The sequence below is a fragment of the Bufo gargarizans genome, chromosome 2 (genome assembly GCF_014858855.1).
Source record: "Bufo gargarizans isolate SCDJY-AF-19 chromosome 2, ASM1485885v1, whole genome shotgun sequence".
In the NCBI taxonomy this organism is placed as follows: Eukaryota; Metazoa; Chordata; class Amphibia; order Anura; family Bufonidae; genus Bufo; species Bufo gargarizans.
The window spans coordinates 119,966,470-119,987,058 of record NC_058081.1 but is presented as its reverse complement, the minus strand read 5'-3'; the positions used below and the strand labels follow the sequence as shown (position 1 = coordinate 119,987,058).

General features: G+C 42.6%; 1 protein-coding gene across 4 annotated transcripts in view; it reads left to right on the top strand.

Moving 5' to 3' along the window:
- MCTP2 (multiple C2 and transmembrane domain containing 2) overlaps positions 1-20,589 on the top strand; it is a 167,087-nt gene that overhangs the window by 18,818 nt on the left and 127,680 nt on the right. The window contains exon 1 of one of the 4 annotated variants that reach the window (XM_044279441.1): positions 12,458-12,492. The exons of the other annotated variants lie outside the window; for them this stretch is intronic. The gene's annotated coding sequence lies outside the window, so the exon portion shown is untranslated. Of the gene's footprint in view, positions 1-12,457; positions 12,493-20,589 lie in introns of those variants that run through there. 4 annotated transcript variants of the gene reach the window in all.

Genomic DNA, 20,589 nt, shown 5'->3' with positions numbered 1-20,589 from the left:
GGACGTCCGTGTGTCATCCAAGAAAATGGATGGACTGGTTGAAAGGTTTAACAAAACACTAAAAAAAACATGTTAAAAAGGGTAGTGTCCAAAGATGGGGAGGATTGGGGCCTTCTTCTGCCCGATCTCATGTTCGCATGTTTGTGAACTTGGGTAACCCCATTAAATTGATGCACTGTAGTAATAAATTTGGTGCAAGTGCGATGTGGTTTACACATATATCAGTAAAGGTACGCCTGGGGGATGCCTGGCGTGGAGTTGCAACATTTTTCCGACGTTGAAAAAGATAAATGACGTTGGTGATCTACATGACAAGCTTGGGCTTAAGTGGCGTAGGGTGGTGCTGGAGGCCAAAAGTCACAATTATACACCTCGAAAACGTGCACTAACCGACACAATAATTGCCACACATTTGACATCTCCCTGTGTGTGCATCTTGAAAATAGCTTTGATTTAGCAGAATCATCACCTCCAGGTTAACGTTTCTTTTCACTTGGAAATCAGGAGTGCGCTCTGCCTTCCGTCTGCTTTGTCTCATACGTGCCAAAGGTCTTGGGTTGGAAACAGTTTGCCATTCCTACTGTAAAAATGCTTGTTCTTGGAAACTCGTGAGTAGCATCCAAAGAACCCCGGGTGTTCGGTATGGGTGCACAGGTCTGCATTGCCCCAGCAAATGGCTCATTCCTTTCTGTTTTCTTGTTACACCTCTGGTTTTTCAAGTACATTTTCCAGTGATTTGCATAGGACTTGGAGGCTGCAAAATGAGATCTTATCAGTAATTTAAACCTTATAATCTATAGTTTTCTAAAACTGTCCCTAGTGATGTAACATGGTCATTGTGACTTTCGTTTTGGGTTTTCTTTTTGCTCCTCATTGAAGTGCGCTGGTCAGATTGCAGTGGTTGTATTACCAGATCCAGTGATTGCTTTTTATGTAGTGCCGAGCAGATAAGGAGCTCAGGAAAGCTGACAGCAGGATTAGGGCCATGTTTTATTCCCTTGTAACCTCTCGTTGTAAGACTAATTTAGCTGTGATAGACCCTCACTGCTGGAGGAAGTCCCAGTGCACCATGGGAAAGGGCCACGTTGTGGAGTCTGATATTAGGGATACATTGTAGTAGCCTTTATCTGTTGTGCAGCTGTCACAGCGGTTTAACTGTGCTAAGACGCATTGAACTGATTAGTGTCCAAGGATGAACATGGATCTCAGGGAGAGCGGGTTGGTGGGTGCACGTTCAGGTCACGTCATGTGAATAACTTTTTCTTCCCTCCTGTTGATTGCAGAACGTGGTTACATATGGCATGGCATTCACCCATTGTATTACAAAGAGTGAAATCTGAAACCAAAAATGTGGACTTAATCGCCGCTCCCAGGTAGTTCCCACAAGGGGGGGGCCTGATTCACATATTTCTGTTTTGGTCAGTGATTTCCCTCAATGATTGTGAGCCAAAAATGTAGAAGACGGTCAAAACCATAAAGAATAGGAGATATTCTCTAGTTTGCTGTTCGCCGCATGATACTATCTGTGTGCTGTCCACATTTTTTGTGGTCCCATAGAAATGTGGATCAGATGAGGACCAAAAATACGGTTGTGTGACTGTACCTTTATCTCTGTGTAGGATGCACTTCTAATTTCTGGTCTCTATCACTGATCAAACACTGATGTGTGAATAAGGCCTAAATAGACAGAAGACAAAGCACTCGTCACTCTACATGATGTTTCTGTCTAGGACCTTCTTCAGATTGCGGGGCTTTTAAAGTCTGCATCCATCACGCTGTTTAGTGCGACCTCAGTCTCTTCCACTTCTACTGTAAAATGCGTAGAAATTTCTGCTCAGTAAAACACTGTGGAAAATCTGCAGCATTTTCACAATGTGTGAACTTTTGTGAATACACACTGTATCTGTGTGAAATTAAAAAATAAAATAAAAAATCTCATCCACTTTGCTACTGTATTATACAAGGTTTTGTTTCTGCATGAATTCCTCTGCGGAAAACAGTATCTAACACAAGTGGCTGTCCCTTCATAGTATATTGTATTGAGTGGGGAGTTTGCCAGTATGGGCTGGTCGACAACCTGCTCTAATGATCCAGCTATTTATTCTTTTAGATGCCATGAGCCATAGTGACTGTGGCATCTAAATGGCTTCACCATGGGAATGGGTTTCTTCTTTGTGCTCATCAGCCCGTTATGACACCTTTACGGTGTGCCACTGGGTTGCCATGGCGGTTTGCTAAGGCACCTAGATTGGTCATGTACAAGAGACACTTGGGTCCTGTTTAAGGCTGGGTCCTCCAAGGCCAGTTTTAGACAGTTGTGTGTGGTCCGTGTGACAGATGCAATAATTTTCTGGTAAAATTCTGTCTCCAACTAAACCAACCAATAGTTTTTTATATAGACAAGTGTCTAGCCCCACACCAGAATTTATCACCTGGGGCAGGTCTAGACAGCCAGTCTCTTTACTCCTTCTCTAGGGGCAGATGAATGGAACTGATTTCAGTTACAGAAAATGCGACAGATTTACAGATTCTGTTTAAATTGTGGAGAACACCAATAGACGTATATGTGGGGCCCCTTGAGAAAGCTGACAATGAAACTTGCGTCGGGGCGTGGTGGTGGTCTGACCTGAGGGGGTGGGACCACAATAATTTGGTTGGTATTATATAGATAGTTGCTATAATGCTTTGTATTATACTGGATCGCTTTTTTTTTGTTTTTTTTCTTTCATATGTTATTTGATCTGTACTCTTCATAGCCATACTTTTAGGCTGTGTGTATAATACTCGTGTTTGAGCTCTTGAATTTGCACTTTATAGTACCTCCCTAAAAAACACTTTTTGCACTTTTTTATTATGTTTATCCTGCCGTTTGGTCACCACCATTGTGTTGGTGTTTTTAACAGGTTTTTTTTTATTTTTATTTGTATTTATTTTAGTATGCCAATCATGTCTGTAATACATGTTTAATAAAAATGTGATACTATCTTCATGATGGATGTGTTACTATCTTTTTTACTGTTGACTCACATATACTTCTATCGGTTTTCTATTCTATGGTGTATATGGGTTGATTATAGCTGGGGATATAGGTTTGGTGTTTGTTTAAATTGTAGACCATGTAATCTTTAAGGACCTTTTACCTAGGCTGATTATTGGCCCCAAGAGTCGTTCACTCCCAGTAAGGCCTCATGCACACGACAGTTTATTTTCACGGTCCGCAAAAACGGGTTCCGTGGGTCCGTGATCCGTGACCGTTTTTTCGTCCGTGGGTCTTCCTTGATTTTTGGAGGATCCACGGACATGAAAAAAAAAGTCGTTTTGGTGTCCGCCTGGCCGTGCGGAGCCAAACGGATCCGTCCTGAATTACAATGCAAGTCAATGGGGATGGATCCGTTTGACGTTGACACAATATGGTGCAATTGCAAACGGATCCGTCCCCATTGACTTTCAATGTAAAGTCAGGAGTCCCTTTACTTTCACACTTGCGTTCATATAATGCAGACGGTGGCTCCGTTCAGAGCGGATCCGTCTGCATTATATTGTTAAAACATTTCTAACTGTGAAAGTAGCCTCAGACGGATCCGTCCAGACTTTACATTGAAAGTCAATGGGGGACGGATCCGTTTGAAAATTGAGCCACAGTGTGTCATCTTCAAACGGATCCGTCCCCATTGACTTACATTGTAAGTCTGGACGGATCCGCTTGCCTCCGCATGGCCAGGCGGACACCCGAACATAACGTGAAGCGTCCCCATCACCATGGGAACGCCTCTATGTTAGAATATACTGTCGGATATGAGCTACATCATGAAACTCAGATCCGACAGTATATTCTAACACAGAGGCGTTCCCATGGTGATGGGGACGCTTCAGGTTAGAATATACTGAAAAACTGTGTACATGACTGCCCCCTGCTGCTTGGCAGCACCCGATCTCTTACAGGGTGCCGTGATCAGCACAATTAACTCCTCAGGTGCCGCACCTGAAGGGGTTAATTGTACTATCATATCCCCCTGTAAGAGATCAGGGCTGCCAGGCAGCAGGGGGCAGACCCCCCCCCCCCCCCCCCAGTTTGAATATCATTGTTGGCCAGTGCGGCCCCCCCTCCCTCCCTCTATTGTAATAAATCGTTGGTGGCACAGTGTGCGCCCACCATCGCCCCCCCTCTATTGTAATAAATCGTTGATGGCACAGTGTGCGCCCACCATCGCCCCCCCCCTCCCTCTATAGCAGTAACAACATTGGTGGCAGTGTGCGGCCTCCCATCTCCCCCCCCCCCCCCGATCATTGGTGGCAGCGTAGTTCCGATCGGAGTCCCAGTTTAATCGCTGGGGCTCCGATCGGTAACCATGGCAACCAGGAAGCTACTGCAGCCCTGGTTGCCATGGTTACTTAGCAATAGTACAATAGTAGAAGATTCATACTAACCTGCTTGCTGCTGCGATGTCTGTGACCGGCCGGGAGCTCCTCCTACTGGTAAGTGACAGTTCTTTAGCAATGCGCCGCACAGACCTGTCACTTACCAGTAGGTGGAGCTCCTGGCCGGACACGAACATCGCAGCAGCAAGCAGGTAACTATGAATCTTCTACTATTGTACTATTGCTAAGTAACCATGGCAACCAGGACTGCAGTAGCGTCCTGGTTGCCATGGTTACCGATCGGAGCCCCAGCGATTAAACTGGGACTCCGATCGGAACTCCGCTGCCACCAATGATGGGGGGGGGGGGATGGGAGGCCGCACACTGGCCACCAATGTTGTTACTGCTATAGAGGGCGGGGGGGGCGATGGGGGGCTCACACTGTGCCACCAACGATTTATTACAATAGAGGGAGGGAGGGGGGGGGCCACACTGGCCACCAATGATATTCAAACTGGGGAGCTCTTACAATTAACCCCTTCAGGTGCCGCACCTGAAGGGGTTAATTGTGCTGATCACGGCCCCCTGTAAGAGATCGGGTGCTGCCAGGCAGCAGGGGGCAGTCTTGTACACAGTTTGTAGTGTATTCTAACAAGAAGCGTCCCCATCACCATGGGAACGCTTCTGTGTTAGAATATACTGTCGGATATGAGTTTTCACAAAGTGAAAACTTAGATCTGAAAAAGCTTTTATGCAGACGGATCTTCGGATCCGTCTGTATGAAAGCAACCTACGGCCACGGATCACGGACACGGATGCCAATCTTGTGTGCATCCGTGTTCTTTCACGGACCCATTGACTTGAATGGGTCCGTGAACCGTTGTCCGTCAAAAAAATAGGACAGGTCATATTTTTTTGACGGACAGGATACACGGATCACGGCCTTGGCTGCAAAACGGTGCATTTTCCAATATTTATTTATTTCTTTTTTTTCCACGGACCCATTGAAAGTGAATGGGTCCACGGAAAACGGCACAACGGCCACGGATGCACACAACGGTCGTGTGCATGAGGCCTAACTCGTGTAAAAGGGCCACCGATGAGCAAATGTTCATTGGTGGGCTGCTTGGATCTCTAATGCTGGATTAAAAATGATCTTTTGTTGGCAGCACATGAGTGTATGTATATATGTGTACACATAATATAAATATACCAGGGGTATGCTGAGGGCAACTGTGTGACTCACATTGTGTGATAAGTTTCATGCTTGGCACTTTTGTGTGGCTTTACTCCAACTACTGGTTGGCTTATTTTGGCACAAAGCTTTGGCCATGCCAGGTTTCGAGCTGAGAAATCTAAACTGGCAAGCTACAGTCTATGCAGTGGATTATACTTTCTGGTGCTTCATTAATCTGTGCCAGATTTTGAGGTATTTTGCAACAAATTCTAGGCACAATCAAATTGGTACATTTGTCATGTTGATTTCAGTAGTCTTTTAAGATGTCTTTTAAATGAATAAATGCTTAAAAAGCTGCGGTAGAAAAATGCAAGCGTTTTGGTAGGTATTTGAAAAAATAAAGAAATAAAACCCTCCAGAGTGTGAACCCAGAGCAGTGTTTGCCACAATCGTATCCAGTTTAGGCAATCCTTGGGTGCATCACTGAACTGTACTTGGGCTTTTTCAAATTCGACTCCTACAACAAAAGTTTGTATATAGCCAAAAATCATTCATAATCCAAAATTTATTTTGGATTCTGAATGATTTTAGGTATACACACTTTTGTTGTAGGAGTTGTGTTTAATGCGTGTGGGCCTTTATAGGTCGGGTAATAGCGATGTTCTTTTTACGAACTGCAGCCTCTGTTAGCGCTTATTCAGATCTAGTGTCGCAGAACTGACGAGAAATGAATGCATTTTTTATTTTATTTATTTTTTCTGACCAGGCTAGCTGAAATTGCGTATCTTCATGGAAAAGTGAAGGCAGTGTTGGTGTTTTTTAGTAGTAAAAAAAAATAACGATAAAGATTTTTTTATTTTATTTTTTCCTTTTTTAAACTCTTATGCTGTGTACTAGATGGATGCATTTTATCTACTGCTGAGGATACTCAAACAAACCTTGCTGAAGTGAAAAAGATTAAAAAGATTTTCATGGGACATAAGGGAGGCTTCTTTCTAATGATTAACCATGGCCAGTGTGGCTGCTAGGTGACTGTGACCCTAATTGTAAAATAAAAAGTCACATCTACCTCAGGCGACCGTATATCACTTCAATGTAAGTCATAATACTGCGTTATGATGGTCATACACCGCCCCCGACTTCCTCTGCGTAGAATACAGAACTGATGTGCATTAACAAGGAATATTGCGTCTGTGATTTGATTCCAAAATGTAGAGTCTTCTCATGGTTCCTGATCAGTCGGAGGTTCCTAACTGGAGGTAGTTTATTATATAGTGGATAGAGCTGTTATGTGCTGCTTTAGGCTTCGTTCACATCACCGTTCAGCCTTTCCGTTCTCTTGCTCAGTTTAGGAGCAGGAGAACGGAAAGGACGGAGAAGGCACATAACTGAGCCAAACGGAGCCCTTAGGACCCCATAGACTATGATGGGGTCCGTTATGTTTATGCTCAGAAGATGATTTTGAAGCAGAGACAAAAGTCCTGCATGCACAACTTTTGTCTCCGCTCCAAAATCATCTGAGCGGAAACATAACGGACCCCATTATAGTCTATGGGGTCCTAAGGGCTCTGTTCGGCTCAGTTATGTGCCTTCTCCGTCCTTTCCGTTCTCCTGCTCCTAAACTGAGCAAGAGAACGGAAAGGCTGAACGGTGATGTGAACAAAGCCTTATGCGCTAAAACAGAAGTTCAAGAGGACCTGTCGCCTCTCCTGATTTGTCTCTTAGTAAGGCCTCATGCACACGACCGTTGTGTGCCTCCACGTCCGTTCTGTCATTTTTCACAGTTTAGCGGAGGTCCCATTGATTTTCTATGGAGCTGTGAAAAAAAAAAAGATAGTCCTCAGTTTTTTTTCTCTGCATTCGTGATTCCAGTCTGTCAAAAAAATATAACCTGTCCTATTCTGGTCAGTGGAAAACGGAGCAAGGCCCCATTCAAGTCAATGGGTTAGTCAAAAAAAAAACAAAAAAAAAACGGATGCACAACTGGTATGTCATCCGTGTCAGTTTTTTTTTTCTACAAGACCTTGGTGCAATAAAATTACACTTTTTTTCATTAACCTTCCTTTTTTTTTTTTCCCTGTCAGACAAAAAAAAAAGGAAGACGCAAGGAAACACAACTGAAGCAAAATCGGACATGGACCACTGAAGCCAAATCACTGACAGTGAAAAAACACTGTCGTGTGCATGAGGCCTAACTGTGTAGCCTCCATGTAATACAATTTCTGGAGAATAGATTCTTATGCTTTTTTTTTTTATATTCCTGCTAGCAGATTATAGAAAAAGGTACAGATGGGTGTTACTGGCAGCACTGGTTGGTCACTGCTAGACTGCAGGGACACGCTCCCAAGTGGTAACTCCCATTCCTACCTTTATCTTTAAACTTCTAGTAAGAATAGAAGAAGAATGGCAAAACATAGTCAGAAGCAGAAATGTTCCCCCATTGTCATTTCATGTGGAATATAATTATTTACTAAAACAGGCTTGCCAGGAGAAGTAACAGGTCCTCTTTATAGTGGTATTGCCACCATTAGGACATACCATGACATTAGGATTGGTGGGGGATCTGAACTATAGAACCCTTTCTCCTACAGAACAATACTCATATTCGCATGCTGTGGAGAGAGCTGCAACGCCGCTCCATTCATCTGTATTTGGCTGAGTTTCAGTTCCTTGCTTCTCTGAAGGGGGTGGCGGTATTTAAGCACGGGCAGTGTACTCCCCCCTTCCCCCCAAATCAGCAAGTAATACATATCCTAGCCATTTGCCATAATTTACTATGGCTTAAAGATTACCTTAAAAAGTGAAGCTGAGCTCCAGTACCTGTGAACAGCCATTGCAGTGTACAGAGCTGGGATATTCCTTGAACCTATGTTGCAGTTACAGTAACAGCGGATGAGTGCAGGAGTCGGGTGTCGGACCCCCATAGTGACCGCTCCCGAATCTGCACAATGAGTGCTCGTCTATGGTCTCTGCACAGACTGTTTAAAACATCCATGCAGAGATATGTGACGACTATATATAGTCTGTAAGTGGTTAAGGCCTCTTTCAGACGAGCGTGTCCTCTGCGGAAATTGTGCTCCGTGTGAGAGTGTGACTCCACGTTATGGACACTGCTCGTTTTTCAAGAGTGCACAGCATTATAGTGATTTCTGCACAAGACACGCTTGTCTGAAAGAAGTGCTAAGGGGTTTTACAGGTTATGGATACTGACAACCTATTCAAAGGACATCTCGTCTATATCATGGGTGTCCAACACCTGGCTGCTGCTTCCTGCCCCAGTCCCAGTGATCACCGGGAGGACTGTATTCCCACTGTAACAGGAATAAAAAAGCAATAAATGTAATACTACATGTCCCCCCAAAGGTCTTGTAAAAAACTAAAACAACAAAAGCCACCACAGCTTCTAACCCTGCCCCAAGTGACCATAACCCAGGCATGCTCATCCTGCGGCTCTCCAGCTGTTGCAAAACTACAACTCCCAGCATGCCTGAACAGCCTACAGCAGGGCATTGTGGGAGTTGTAGTTTTACAACAGCTGGAGGGACACAGGTTGAGCATGCCTGCCATAAAACATACATCCATATATCAAAATAACCATTATGAAAAGGGGACATAAAAAAAATTACATTGTTAATAGTACATTGTGCTATCAAATAAAATAATTAGGAAACATTTGCATTTATTTTATTTAGTTTTTTACACTTGAGTAATGTGCTAACCTGTCCGTGTTCCCACCACGAGCTCGGCCTCCTTGAGTCTGTGTTTACCGGTATATAGTTATTACAGAAGAGGAGGGCTTCATGGAGGGCTTTGTTTTAAATGTTATATATGAAAACGTTGTTATATTCAGAACACCTTTATGGCAATACAGAGTGTCTGAAATGTGGTATTTATGGTCTTCAGGAGGTCTCTATGTAGACTGTTTACCAGTGCATGGTGGCAACCATGAATGTGAGATATTTTTTTTTTTGTTTCTCCCTTCTATGAATGTCTTGGTGCTGCAGATTTCTAGGCCTTATGAGCCTACACGTACTGTGACGGTGGTTATAGAGCTGCGCACAGCTTGTGTATTGAGGTCACTTCACATAAATACGCTTTGCCTTTCTTTGTTCATGAATACTGAAGTCTGTACGTTAGCAAGGCTTCTTTTTTTCCAATGGATCCTGGAAAGGAAGTGATGATGTGGATGTCTTGCGTGGAGCTTTTGTTTGCTAGACACCTACCATTCATTTACTAGCTCCCTTGCTGGCTGCCACTGGAAGAACCTGGACTCTACATATTTTTTTTATTTTAACATTTATTTACTTCTTTTCAGAAGTCTGAGATCTGTGCAATGGCAGGTAACCAGTCCGCAGTGGTTGTAACTACTCTATAGCTTCTATTCTGCTCCTTTTATTTTTCTTATACTTGTAATTTGCTCATAATCATTTTCTTTCTGATTTTTACTCCTAAATTCTGAAGGAGCTAAAACTGTTTAATGACCATCCACTTATTGTTACGATTCTACTACAGTTACTCAATTACCCTTTTAGTTCCTCTTACAAAAAACCACATTTTATTTTGTGGGCAAATTCTTAAAGCCGGTTCTCAGCGTTCTCTTCAAGTGCACTGCTAGAATTTACTTTCTGTATTGGTGTGCCAACACCTAAAGATACTTTCATACAGACTTGAGAAGAAGCTGCTTTCTTTTTTAATTCTGGCTTTGTTTTACAAGTATAACTGGCATAAATCCATTAATAAGTTGCCCCCCCCATTTTAATAATAAAAAATCATAGAGTACTCCCACCTCATGAGTAGTTCACTTTAATTAAGGAGATGATTCTGCTCAAAAAAGGCTATGGACATTGTTATAAAAAAAAAAAAAAAAAAGTTCAGCTGTTTGAGATGCAAGGATTAAAAATAAATCTGCAAGCTGTCATTTTTCTTTGAATCCTATCATCTGGCTGCTCATGTGTAGCTCTTTATCTCTTATCTCCTGAACTCCTAAAGACTCGTTATAGCTCACTTCTTATCAAACTGACAAGAATATGACTTAAAAGACATGTCACCAAAATTATTTGCCAGTAGTGTTGTTTTGGGTATCGATTTTTCAATACCCAATCAATACTTTTGTCTGGTATAGACCTCGATACTGGGATTTGCCTTTTTTCGCTACTAGGCTTTGCTATTAAAACATTGAGCACAGGTCTGTGTTCTCCTCAGCAGCACAGGGGAGAAGGAAGCAGTCTCTCCCTTCCCCCTGTGCCACTGCTGCCACCAATGAGGAGAGAGGGGCGGGTGCACTGCGCCACCAATTAAAGTAAACGTTTAATACAAATCCAGGAAGCGGGTGCTGGCGGGGAGCTGCGATCAGCAGCAGTAAACCCCTCAGGTGCCGCTACCGCCTCCTGTATTAAATGTTAATTATCACTGGTGGCGCAGTGCGCCCCCTACCCTCAGCATTAAAATCATTGGTGGCAGTGGCCACAAGGTCCCCTCCTCCTCATTTGTGGTGCAGTGGCAGCTTCTGATCGGAGCCCCAGCAATGTAATCCTGGGGCTCCGATCGATTACCATGGCATCCAGGACACTGCAGAAGCCCAGGCTGCCATGGTAAGCTCCCTGCTGCTGTGTGCACAGATCAGCTGGGAGAGTGTGAGGTTCTATTCAACCTAATAGAGCTCTATTAGGGTGAATAGGACAATGGATGAAAAGATCCCAGGTTCTAGCCCCTAAGGGGGGAAATGGTTATTAAATAAAAAGTTAAAATAAAATATAAAAAGAACACCACACTATTAAGTATAAATCACCCCCAATTCCCAATTTTACATATAAAATATATAAACAATAAATAAATAAACATTACATATTGCCACGTCAGAAAACTCCAAACCTATTGAAATATAAAAAAAAGTCCTATGCGGTGAACGCCGTAACAGAAGAAAAAAAATACCGTAAAAACTGCGCTATTCATGTTTGTTTGTGTGTGTGTGTGTGTGTGTGTGTGTGTGTGTGTGTTTTTGTTTATTTTTTTGTTTATTTAATTACCTGAACATAATTATGGGGGTGGCCATGTTACCTGGGATGTTCTTAACAGCTTCTAGAAAGCATTAAAAACATGCTTTATGGCAGCCCCATGGTCCATAGACAGTCAGGAGGGGACCTCATTGATGTCTATGGGAGAGTCTTCTAGGCATGCTCGGTGCCCTGTGCAGAGGTCACTGTACGAGGAAAGAAAAGATGAGCTGTGACGCCTATTGTGAATAGTGGATCCTGTCTTGTCTGTACAGAGGTGATATAATTACAGGCAGGATTAGAATGAGTTAACTGCAGTAAAGTGATCTGGTCAGATCAGGAAGTGGTGCATGGACATAGTGGCCAGTGCGAGAACTGCAGGATTTTTGGTTTTAGTTTAAATATAAAAAGTGACATGGAAAATGTATAATCACATTATTAAAAAATGTTAAACCTAAAAAAGTGATTTAAACAGCAGGTCATTTTCTGATGACACATTCCCTTTAAATAAGTGTTCGTGAGGTTAGGAGAGCCAACAGGATTTAAAGAAAACCTACTGTGACAGTTTACAAATCATTAGTCAGACCACACATGGAGTACTGTGTACAGTTCTGGGCTCCAGTGAACAAAGCAGACATAGCAGAGCTGGAGAGGGTCCAGAGGAGGGCAACTAAAGTAATAACTGGAATGGGGCAACTACAGTACCCTGAAAGATTATCAAAATTAGGGTTATTCACTTTAGAAAAAAGGCGACTGAGAGGAGATCTAATTAATATGTATAAATATATCAGGGGTCAGTACAGAGATCTATCCCATCATCTATTCATTCCCAGGACGGTGACTGTGACGAGGGGACATCCTCTGCGTCTGGAGGAAAGAAGGTTTGTACACAAACATAGAAGAGGATTCTTTACGGTAAGAGCAGTGAGACTATGGAACTCTCTGTCTGAGGAGGTGGTGATGGTGAGTACAATAAAGGAATTCAAGAGGGACCTGGATGTATTTCTGGAGTGTAATAATATTACAGGCTATAGCTTCTAGAGAGGGGTCGTTGATCCAGGGATTTATTCTGATTGCCTGATTGGAGTCGGGAAGGAATTTTTATTCCCCTAAAGTGAGGAAAATTGGCTTCTACCTCACAGGGGTTTTTTGCCTTCCTCTGGATCAACTTGCAGGATGACAGGCCGAACTGGATGGACAAATGTCTTTTTTCGGCCTTATGTACTATGTTACTATGTTATTATAGTTTGCAAACAGACTGCATTTTTTTACCCTTGGATCTGAGAAACAGCTGAACATTTTTGATAAAGACAAGCTGAAAAAGTGATTTTTGATCCCAAAATGAGTAAAATGCTGTCATAAGACATGCCCCTGAATCCTGTCCATTTTAAGGCTTCATTCAAACAGTCTTTAGCCTCTTCTCTTTTGCACGAAAAAGGGACAAATGGATTTCAACCTAGTGGAAGGGTATAGAGATGTGGGCTCATTTAATTAAGTTGGTGCCCCACTCTTCCTCTATCCGGAGTTCCTGGAGGACAATACTATAAAGAGATATTTTATTTCTATCGGCTAATAATATCTTGTCCTGGGGCCTCCCCGTCCGACCTGTGAGCGCTGAGCTGACTCTTCTCCACAGACATCCTGTGTTCCAGTGAGTCCGTCCCAGGTTGATTGTGTATTTCCTCTCCAGTGTGTAGAACGGGAAGGAATGAGGGTGTGATACCTAGTTACTTGGCTGCACAGGCCTGAGAAAGTGACGCGAGGATGATTGAACGGAGTCTTTTATATTTAGTAAATTTAATCTGAAACAATAGAGCACCTAGTATTTTCTAGGCTAGCTCACAGTAGGCTGTGGCTAGAGACGCATCATCCACTGTTTTATGCGCTTTGATCAGCGACCAGGTTGTTTTATTGGAACAACTGCTGTGGTATCTGATGCAATATCCTTATTTTCATTTCTCTGAAAGTTGTCTTGCGAGGAGTTATGACGGCAAAGCTCAATTACGCCTTCGGCTGTTCCTTCTGAAAAGGAAATTGGTTTTTATTTTAACTGTAGTTTTGTAATATCAGAAAGAAGGTTTAAGGCAGGGCCACCCCTTTATGATCTAAGCAGTTGATAGATTTTTACAGACCAGAAGAAGGAAACTAGTGGTTTACTAATCAAATGCGTGAGCAAACCAGCTTGTACATGGGCTACCTCCGGTATATTCAGTTGGCATTTATTCTTACAGTGAAGAAAAGTGAAGCTTCACTGTGACGCTAACTTGATGCACCACTGTTATGGTGGTACCATGTCAGACGTGGATCCAGTATAAAGCCTCTGTCACACGTCCATGATGACATCTGTGACAAGATGGTCAGTGCGTCATCTGCCAAGATGTCCATGAAAGATACATGTTTATTATGTCTGTTTTATTATTAATAATAATAATTTTTAATTTTTTTTGATCTGTATGTCACCCATATTCTATGGACACTGCTAGGCTGAAAATATATTTCTAGAAATGATCCATGAAAATCACAGACCATGTTGTGTTCATGGTTTTCATGGATTCATGAAATGTGTTTTGAGGGATCTGTAATTGTGAAAAATAGGCCATGCATCTGTGGTGTCACCACGCACTTACAAACCACTGATATGTGAATGCTTGCATCAATGGATACATTTGCTGTCTGATTAACTGATGTGTGAAAGAGGCCCAAGTCATTCATTTATATTCCTCATTCCCCTCCAACCCACTTCTGGGTTTGGCTTTAAAAAACAACTGCCACAGAAAATTGTGTATGACGCCACCCTTATAAATGACAATTTAAAGGAACATTTAAAGAGCATCAGTCACCATGATCAGCCCTATTATACCAGGCATACTGCCGGACATCGTTGATCATGGCAAATAAAATGAGTTCTATGCTGCAAACAGATGTACCGTGGCAGTATAATTATTACTTTCATAGTTATGCCAGTGAGGTGATCAGAGCACTAAGAGGCTTGCCTAGTTCCTCGGAGCACTGCTTCACCTTCTCATCTACCCCTTAACTAATCCCCTACATATCCTGATAGGGAGGATGCCTGGCCCAGAAATTTAGCACTTGCACTGGCAACACTTCATTGGCGCATGTGCAGTCGATCTCAGGAGGCTAATGGTCTGAAGACTTTCTGAATCTGCTGTATATGGGTGGATTTATTGTCTTGCTGATTTGGTTCCTAAAGTCTAAGATATGTATGCAGTTTCCATAACATAATCTTTAACGTGGAAGTGAGCATCAATCCCTCTACTCGCACTGATTGGATATATTTCATAACAGTGCTTTGCGACAGTCCTGGGATTTTCCCCTGGCTCTTGCCAATATGGGCTATGGAGGTGTTCTCCTGTTTCAACAACTTTGCAGAATTTGAGGCGAGCATTACTAATCTGACAGAGAGATCATGGTGGCTTGTCAGATCAGATGGCATTCAAGACAACAGGTGAGAAATAATTTATTTCATTAGGACAACAACTTATAGTGAGCCTCCTGGCTCCCCTTACCAGGGTCATTCCATGGTTGTGTGGCTCTTCACTCATAATCAATGTTTTCATACTGATGGTTCAATAGTTTCCCCCCTGCTGTAATAGAACTCCTCTCTCCATGCCCTGACTTCACGGAACCTCTGATAGACTTGTGTTATACACATCGGCCAATCCAAAAAGACAGTGCGACACTCTGGAGGTGTGGCTTAGACTACCTCAGCCTCCTTTAAACACTGAAGCTCAACTTTTTGAGAAGAAGCCGTCTGTGATGGTTCGAATTAAGCTTCAGGTTCATATTTAATACACTTTTGAGGAGTGTTGTTACAGGATTTCAGAGAAATCTATTCTACTATACTATTTTCTTGTCTGTAGTGGCAGGAATTGGGTATTTTGGAGTACCTGTTTTCATTAAGCTTGTAAAGCGTCCCATGTGCGTTCAGCTTTTTACTGTTTGCATAATTTGTTGTAGCCATTGATGTGATGTTACTTGAGTCATTTTGCAAATGTGGAAAGCCTGCATATATATTAAGGACACTCACAGCTTGTCACGTGCTCCATAACCTCTGAATGGTATAAATGGCACGTTAGTTATTTAAAACCTGTTAGGCCTGATGCCTGGACAATTTCAGTTCACTAAACTGTATTATTGTAATCATACTACTTTTCTTCAAAATGTAATACTTTTTTTTTAGGTTCCGATTTAATAGAAATAATATAATTACAAAGACTACAACATACCATATTTTTCGCCCTATAAGACGCATCTGCCCATAAGATGCACTTAGGTGTTAGAGGAGGAAAATAAGAAATATTTTTCAGACCTCAGCCCGGAGCCGCAATGTTAACAAGTCCCCCGATCAGACCTCCATCTGAATGACCGCCAATCAGACCTCCCATGTTAATGACCCCTATTCAAACCTCAAAGTCCCCCAGTCAAACCTCAGATCAGACCTCAGATAAATAAAATAAAAAATAAATAATAACAAAAAAAACTGTTTGCCTCCAATGTCCTCACACTGTCACAGCACACAGAGTGGTTGAGGACCAGGAAGTGAGAGTACAGAGCCCTGAGAGCACTGTATTCACCACTTCCTGGTCCTTCTGTACTAATGAGTGCTTCCATAATCGAAGTGCTAATTAGTATTGGGCCCCTATTACTTTGCATCTTATAGGATGAAAAATACAGTATATACAATTTGGCCCTAATTTATCATGCCCTCAATCCAGGATTCGAGCTTCAAAAGTCGCAAACATTTTTTAACTTTTTGCATTTTTACACCACTCCAGTTTAATGGTGGGAAAGTGGGAGTAGTTAGTTGTGATTGATGAGTCTGAGACTTTTCTCAGGAGGGTGGAGTAGGAAAACTAGAATAGCTTTTGTAGACAAAAATGTTAGTTTAAAGGATGAATCAAATTTATCAAGCATACAACATCTGATAAATGTATCCTATAGTACCCTAAGGCTACTTTCACACTAGCGGCAGGACGCATCCGACAGGCTGTTTACCCTGTCGGATCCGTCCTGCCGCTATTTCGCCGTGCCGCTGGACTGCCGCGGGGGCGGAGCTCTGGCGCAGCACGGCAGTGCACAGCGAAAGGCTCCTGGACTAAAAGTACTGCATGTCTGACTTTTTAGTCCGGCGGCCTCTCACCGTGCACTGTCGTGCTGCGCCGGAGCTCCGCCCATCCCTATTATAGTCAATAGGGATGCTGTCTGCATCTGTTGCTCCGTTCCATGGCCTTGCAAAAAAAATATAACCTGTCCTATTCTTGTCCGCGCTTTGCGGACAAGAATAGGCAGTTATATGTAAAGGCGGAACGTGCAAGAACACCATCCATGTTTTGCGGATCCCCGATTTGCGGACTGCAAAACACACCACGGTCGTGTGCATGCGGCCTTAGTAAGAGAAGGATTGAGCTAGAATGTCAGAGGGCAGAGATAAGGAGTCCGTCTGCTCCCCAGATGATGGAAAAGACAGAAAATCCACAGGTTACTACTTGAGCATCTCAGGCAGGTACACAAAAAAGGATTCTATATTTTAATAGACCAACTGAAAAAATTATTTTAAGCTCAAAATAAGTCCAATACAATGATAAAATATTGCCCATAAAGGTGTAGATAGCCCTTAAGCTATGTATTTGGGAATAGGCTTTGCTGCAGATTATTGATGTGCCTGTATTTGGGCACAGTGATACGATCAAGGCAATTTATCTAAAGTGCTGCATTGGGATTATTGGTAGGGTCACTGTGTTGCCCTACCCATATTGGCTCTATATAGCTTCTGTTTTAGTGATGTTGCTAGTACTAAAGCTATTGTGATGTGCATTGAAGTCCCTCGTGCATTTTTTTTATTTTTTTACAACATGTGAGCAATAGAAAAATGCTATTCTAAAAAATGTCTCAGTTTACAGTTGATTTGCTAGAGGTGCTTCTTTTGTCTGCCTACATTTAGCTATATTCACTTTCCACAGAATTCTATCTTATTTTTATATGGCTGTTTTACAACAAAGCAGCCACCCGCTGTTACCACGTACGTTTTATGCATCACACCTACTCTCTGCTAATGTAAGTTTGTTTGAGAGTCATACAGTATTTAATGTGTTTGTTCCTACGTGGCATAATTGGCATGCTTTTCCAGAGAATCAGATTAAGACCATCTCCTGGTGATCCCTTTTATGAGCATTGTTCGACAGCTTGCCGTCACTGTAATGCAGTTTGCATGGATACCAGGTGTGATCTGGAACACATGACATAAAGTAGTCTTTACCCAAGGATGTCTGTTTGCTTATTATTAACCACTCGAAAATCCATCACCTTTGTGAAATGACCACTTTCTTCCCATTCATAGTTTTCAGTTTTGATGTGTAATTAATGCAATACTAACTAATTTAATGTTGCATAATATATTAGGAAATTGAAGAAATGGCAATTATTTAAAGGCTATGGACCCCTCCGGGCATATTTTTATTGTGTTGTACTTGGGCTAGTTTCACACTAGCGGCAGGGGAGTCTGGCAGCCTGTTCCGGCGGGTGAATAGCCTGTTGGATCCGTCCTGCCGCTAGTTCACGTGTCGTACTTTTAGTCCGGCTGCCTCTCGCCATGTGCTGCCACCGGAACTCCGCCCCTGCCCCTATTATAGTCAACGGGGACAGAGCGGCAGTCCTGGGGCACACGTGAACTAGCGGCAGGACGGATCTGACAGGCTTTTCACCCGCCGGAACAGCCTGCAGGAGTCAACTGCCGCTAATATGAAAGTACCCTTATCTTGTGCAATAAAATAAATTTGGTCTTTATTAAAAGTTTTCAACTGTTCAAGTTTTTCTGACTCTGCAGACTGTTCTTTCTGCTTTTCACTGAAATCCATCAGAGAACTGCTCTGTTGACTCTGTAGCCCTTATCTATAGTTTCCTAAAAACTAATAATCGTTTGTTTAAGCCAAATTACGATCAAACTGTTAAGAGTTTAGCTTAATGAGTGTTTATGAGCTGTTAGGAGATCAGAGATAAGGGCTGCAGATTGCGCTTTCAAAGCGGCTCTCTGATGGATTTCAGGGAGAAGCAGAAAGAACTTTCTGCAGAAACCGGTGAAACCTGAAGACTGTGGAAGACACATTTTCGAAAGTTTTTCATAAAAAAATAAAAATAAAAAATGGAATTATGATTTTTTTCCCGTAAGATAAGTAAAAGACAGTAATAAAAATGTTGCTACGTTCCAAATCTACTACGGACCAAATCCCTCACTTAAGGCTTCTTTAACACAAGCGAGTTTTCCATCCTGATGCATATAGAGAACTCGTAACATCCGGACTGAACGCTAACCCATTCATTTCATTGGCTCTGTGCACATGAGCATCATTGTTCATGCATTATCTCTGCGTTCAGGAAAAATCGCAATATATTCTATATTGTTCTATGTGGTTTTTAAAGTAGCTCTACCCCCATAGAAATGAATGGGGTTGCATGAAAAACGCAAGGCATCCGGAAGCAGTGTTCCTGGGAGATGTAGATTGTTATACTACAAATTTCTTCATGCACATGAAAAACGCATCAAAAACCGATTGCATCCGCACAGAAAAAACAGCAGCGCTGAACGCAGTCGCAGACAAAACTGATTTGAAATTGCGTGAAAAACTGTTAATTATTTCCTGGACAGATCCTGACACAATCCATATGGCTCATGTAAAATAAGCATAACAGTGGGGACATTTCGCATGAGATGCAGTGCAGAAGGGTTAACGAACTTCCCAGAAATTCCTGTGCAAGCTGATCTGCAGAATTAAGACGAGGACTGCCGGTGACAAGCCGCTGCCTGTATAACATAGGAAGTGGTTTATAACCAGTAACTCTTGTCTGTAGTCAAATTAGCTGGCAGTGATGATTTCTTTAATTCACTATACACTTATTTGCATGTGTATTATCAGAACAATTTCACAAGACGGTGGGAGTCATTTTATTATGACCCTCAGGCCAGAAACTGGTTTGCCACTTTTTGAAAGCCACTGCACCCAAATTTAGGTGCATGCGCTCTTTGCACACCTCCCTCGCCATGTTCTCAAAATGGGCAGTGGTAAGATGGGTGTGTGGGAGAGGCCATTGGTCCTGACACATTCATTACCATTTACATAGGTATCCAGGTGTGTTACAACTAAAAGGTTTCAGTCTAGGCAGACTGATGAGGGTATGGGGGAGGCATCGGGGGACAGAAGAGTTAAAGGGATTATATGAGTAGGGATGCGTGAAGTGAGCTTCGTATCCTAGATCTGAAGTCTCTTCGCTCAAAACTTCGTTTTAATGCTGTACGGAGATCCATCTGAAGTCGGCTACGGTAACGACTGGTACCTCGGTACTGAAGCCAACTTCGGAACCAAGTTTTTAAAATGGTTTTTCAGTTGAAAAAATCAAATCCTTAAGTTATTATAACAAATTTCTCTGTCCAGAGCTCATACATTTTAAGGGCTCATTCACACTACCATGGTTTGGTTCCTCATCCGAGCCACATTTTTTGCAGCTCAGGTGCGGACCCATTCACTTCAATGGGGCCGCAAAAGATGCGCATAGCACTCCGTGTGCTGTCCGCATCCGTTGTTCCGTTCTGCGGCCCCGCAAAAATTATAAATCATGTCCTATTCTTGTCCGTTTTGTGGCATCTGTGTTTTGCAGATCCGCAATTTGCGGACTGCAAAGACACGGCACGGTCGTGTGAACAAGCCCTAATGCTGTATGGAGACGAATCTCTACAACATTAAGACGAAGTTATGAGCAAAGCGACCAGATCTAGTATACAAAACTCTTTGCTCATCCCTAGATATGAGAGTAGCAAAGTAGTGCAAACTTGAAGCTTGTTTGTGTGTGGTGAAGTCCTCCCTGGAGTGGGTTTTCTTCCCGTGTCGTTCTGCAACTCTTGTCTGGTTTTTTTAGTCTGAAGTGTGTGCCAGGGTTGACGATGGAGTTGACAGGTTCTGGTGTGTGTGAGGAGGACCGCTATTGTAGAAAACGGGGTCTGGGTCACTGTTATGAAGGTAAGATATGGTGGACAGTGGTGAGAGATTC